Source organism: Formica exsecta, unplaced genomic scaffold (genome assembly GCF_003651465.1).
Source record: "Formica exsecta isolate Colony F162 unplaced genomic scaffold, ASM365146v1 scaffold45, whole genome shotgun sequence".
In the NCBI taxonomy this organism is placed as follows: Eukaryota; Metazoa; Arthropoda; class Insecta; order Hymenoptera; family Formicidae; genus Formica; species Formica exsecta.
In genome coordinates, this window is record NW_021851737.1 from 107707 (window position 1) to 112878 (window position 5172).

General features: G+C 34.7%; 1 protein-coding gene across 1 annotated transcript in view; it reads right to left on the bottom strand.

The window, feature by feature from the left end:
• The window catches only part of LOC115240774, a 41392-nt gene that overhangs the window by 21305 nt on the left and 14915 nt on the right, over positions 1 to 5172 (bottom strand). The window lies entirely within an intron of this gene.

The following is a 5172-nucleotide window of genomic DNA, read 5'->3' on the forward strand; positions in this document are numbered from 1 at the left end:
AAAAAATGCAAAAGTAGTTATTTCTCACACTAATGCGAGAAAAGCACCTTTATGACTTATCTTACCGCACCAGTAGTGCGTAAATAACAGGCATTACAAAAAATATTGTATGTATGGCATGTGCGGAAGACAACGAACTACGTCGCGCATGGAGTTGCCGCATGAGCTTCAGCTCATGCGGCAACTTCATGCTCGACATAATTCATTGTTTTCCACACTTGCCACACAAGATAATATTAATAAATTGACTGTCGTTTTAAGTGAAAACATTGCATAAACATAGCTTAGAATTTTCTCTTACCTATCAATCATGAGTACATTTTCCAATGAAGAATATGCCGATATTCATTTTTTTTTTTTTTAATTTCTAGTCTATGCGGATAAGCTAGTCAATCGGCAGCAGTTATTAAATAAAATAACAGACGCTTGTAATAATATACGTAACGATGCCTATCTTTAACAAATAATATTGTTCTTATTTTATGCAATTTTGTTTTTTCGCTATAACTTTGAAACAATCGACTTTAGGGCATATGTGTATTAAGACTTTTTGACTTAGAATGACAAAAAGAATACACAGTTTCACTGTGGACATCACGTTGCGGGACACCCTGTATATATTGTATGTGTGTTTCTAATTAATCTTCCTGAATAATTGTTATAAAAATACTATTTTAAAATGTAATATCGCAAATATGCAAAACATCATTACAAAAATAACATAAATATAACTGATATAACGGAAATTTCGTATTTTGATTTGTAATAATACAAATGCGTAAACTATTATTACATTTACATTTTGTGTATTTACACTCTGTTGTGTAAATTTAGTATTTGAATATTTAATAATACAAAAATATAAAATAAAAGCTCTCGCGAAGAAAACAAACAAAGGAAACTAGGCAAATTAAGAGCCAAGCGAGGTTACATTTGCGCAAATATTCAAATTATTTATTCCGGTAAATTTTGATGTCGGAGATGATTTTTATAAAACGACAAACTAAAAGTTTAAATCTCCAGAGCGACACGGAGAGTTTACATCAGGCGTATACTATGATTGTAGAAAATCTATCAAGAATTAAAAAATCTAAATTCAGCGCGCGTTGATACGATACAGACGCTTATTTTTCTGTTCTTGTGGATAGTCTATATTTATTATTTGTCTATATTTATTATTTATTATTTGTTTATTTGTTACAATGTCACGCGCAAACTATTGATTTTATATTAGGTCTACCGGAAAGTTCTGTCCGTTTTTGGAATAAAACAAAATACAAATTTTTATTACCGTCAATAAACTTTATTAAATAATGTAATTGCCATTATTCGGAGAAGTATTGTCAGCAACTGGATAATTTAAATACAGCAGTCCAAGAAAAGAGGCCGGCGATGTACAATAGGAAGAACATCATACTGCATCATGATAATGCCAGGCCCACATGCTGCTTTGGGGACTCGTCAAAAAAGTGCAGAACTAGGCTGGGAAATTCTGTCGCATCCACCATATTCCCCGGACTTAGCACCCACCGACTATCACTTGTTTTTGTCCTTACAAAATTTTTTGAGGGGCAAAAAATTCAAAAAGGAACAAGATATCAAACAAGCACTGGTTCGCATCAAAAGATAAAACATTTTTCGAAAATGGGATATACAAATTGCCCTCACGCTGGCAAGAAATCATTAATAATAATGGCAATTACATTATTTAATAAAATTTATTGACGGTAATAAAAATTTGTATTTTGTTTTATTCCAAAAACGGACAGAACTTTCCGGTAGACCTGATATTTGACGCTGTCATACGCGAGTTTTATCTAACAACCGTCAGTTGTGTCTTATTCTCACTGGCCCGTAGTGTTCTCGATGTTGAGGTGAGTCGCCTCCATTTCATCTCCGATGCTATTAGATTATTAATTTTAACACCTCTATACATGTGTCACAGTAGGTTTTAGAAATAAGGAGGAAATTAGAGTGGTCCTTCACGTGAGTTTCTTCCTTCACGGCTGGCACCGGAGGGAGATCCATCTCATTTCCCCATCGACACTGTAGGCCGTGACTCGAGATATGCGCACACTTTAATGAACACGTATGTAATCGCCGTATGCCTTTTTTTGTTCATGTAATCTTTGATCCACATGTTTTGTTTCTTTTGTTTATTTGTACAGCATTCGCTGAAGATGGTCCAATACCAGGATCGAAACGTACGAAATTTACCGGACAAAATTTACCGGAATAAATAATTTGAATATTTGCGCAAATGTAACCGCGCTCGGCTCTTAATTTGCCCAGTTTCCTTTGTTTGTTTAATAATACAATTACAAAAAGTATTATTACATTGTCATTCTGTAATTTTACATACTGTTGTGTAAATTTAGTATTTGAATGTTTAATAATACAATTACAAAAAGTATTGTTACATTACCATTCTATAATTTTACATACTGTTGTGTGAATTCAATACTTGAATGTTTAATAATACAATTACAAAAAGTATTGTTACATAACTATTTCTATAACTTTAAATACATATTGTAAATTTACTTCTATAATTTGCTTAATTACAAATTAAGAAATTTATTTTACTTGTAGACTGCAAATTTACAAACGCATGGAAATTTACGACTATTATAGTGGGTCTCAAAATTACCCACTATCATCGATGTAATTTTACACAAAATTTTTTTACAGTGCAACTACGCGTATGGCCCAATTTCTCATTTGAAGTTTTCATAGTACATTCATGAATACTTTGTATCAATTTTGGTACATTCTTTAAAGTACATGTATTTATAGTTCCGCGGAATTTCTGATAACGGTCAATTAAAAACGGATCGTTTATTTTACATGAAGTATCGCACAACCACGATTTTTTTGCTTGTACTTTTATTAACGGTAATATATTTACTACTTGTTTTTCCGTATTCATTATCAGAAAATCAGATAAAGTTACATTATGGTATGTAGAATCAATAAAATAATTTTCGGATGAGGCTGTATGTCTAGATATTCCACATAATTGTGAGTATGTAATTTCTCTTCAATTGTAAAACATTCAGGGACAAGAGTCAAACTCACTTCTGATTTCTTTTTAATCAAAGCTAACATTTTATATACAGGGTGTCCGACGTCAATCGCATCACCGGTCGTGTGCAGGTAGAGCAGGTAAAACTGAAGAGAAAAGTCCTGTACCACTTTGCTATTTTCGCAATAATTTTCGAGAATTTAATTAAAAAAGATCGGCCAATGCGCGCGAGTATTATCCCATAGCGAAAAAGGACGGCCCACGCGCCATCGTGGTAACTACGCGCGCGACGAAACGAAGGAGGAGCGAGAGGAGCGGATAGCAACGTCGTTTACATACAAGCGTCGCGAAACATTGGATTCTCGTATCGAAGATAAGAAATATTATTATGCTATCATTTTCGCACCACCTTGCGGTAGATAGCACGGCGCAATTTTTTTTAAGTGGTATTCCCAATAGGTCTAATCCACCCTCATATTTTAATGGCTAAAACTGCTCAAAATGTCCTCCATCCTTCTCTCAAGCAGAATTCGGCTCCCCTAATAATATCGCGCGTCGCGCGGTATGCCATTTCTGGCGTGATAGTACCGAAAGCTGCGAGAATTGCTTCTCGTACCTCAGCTTATAAGAAAATTCTTTAACTTACTAATAATGAAGGAATTTACTTCCCCAATAGGTCTAATCCACTCTCATATTTTAATGGCTATGTTACGTCCAGACTCGAATGAATGGAGAGTCAGCGGGAGGGCGTAACCTACTTACCTCTATACAAACGCTAGAGGATGCGTGTCTTAGAGTTGAACGAACAGACCAGGGCCCCAGATAGGTCAACGACCGAAAGGGTCGTTCGCTCGGCGGTCCCTTTTTGGTAAAGGAATTGAATCTTTATTACCCGGGACGGGACCTTGTGCGAGTTCGGTTAACAGGAAAGAGGTCGGGTTAATAAATTACTCAAATTTAAAATTTAACGTTACATTTATTTAAAATAAAATGATTTTAAGAAGATAAAATTTAATAATAAAACATTTAATTCAATTTATAAAATTTTATGTAATAAATAAATTTTCTTAAATTCTAATGTGTAATTGTGTTCGTGTGTGTATGTAAAGGTAGAAGAAAATTATGTTCTCGCGGGTGTTACAATAAATATGGAGGGCATCAACCGGAATTAAACGGGGAAATTAAAATCTAGATTCCGGCTGGAAATTTACAATGATTAATTTAAATATTGATTTAAATTATAAAAAAAGGAAATTGAAAAGTAGGGAGAAAAGGGTAAGAGGGCTATTGGAGATCTTGGAGATGTACAGTGGAGGAGGAAGGGAACTTCATCCAGAAGGTCTCGATGAGGACGGTTAAAGAAAAAGGGCAACCTAGGACAAAAAATGGAATGATTGAGCCAGGTGGACTGGTTTGAAGGATGAGATGGAATTGGTCAAGGTCTACTATATCTGGACAGACCCGATAGTCCTCGTCCGTAAGAGGTACTGAGTAAGGAGGAAATTGACTTAAAAGTTATCTGTACCAGTTTCGTCTAGCCTGTTCTTCGTGGAACTCACAAGGGGAGGGCCAAGTCGTGCACTCACGGATTTCGCTCAACTTTAAATATGTTTTAGTACTAACCCCCCACTAATTCATGGACTAGTGGCACGACGCAATACTCAAGCATTCGCGAGAAATTTGCATTAAAAATTTCTCGTGCGCTTTCTATACCGAATTAGCGAAAGAGGTTAGCAGATAGCAGCGTGGCGCAGAGGATAAGGCGGCGGCTTAGAACGCTGCCCGTTGCACGTTCGAGTCCTGATTTTACCAATTCTTTTTTTAATTTTTACAGAATACTGCAATAAGTGAACGCATATGGAGTAAAAAAATTATTACTTAATAATTATTAAATTTAATGCTAATACTTTAAATATAATATTTTATACTCGCATACTTTAACGCCTGTAACCATACGAATAATATCGGTTCGCAATACAATTAAAGACTCCATAATCATTTTTAAATTGTTTTATTTTTATATATCGGAATTCTCTTCGGAATCCTCTTTGGGTGTACAAATTTTTGGATGATAATCATCAAAGAAACATTTGAAGCACAATGTCAATTTACACCAAGCACATTGAATAAAGCTTACGTCTTTACAA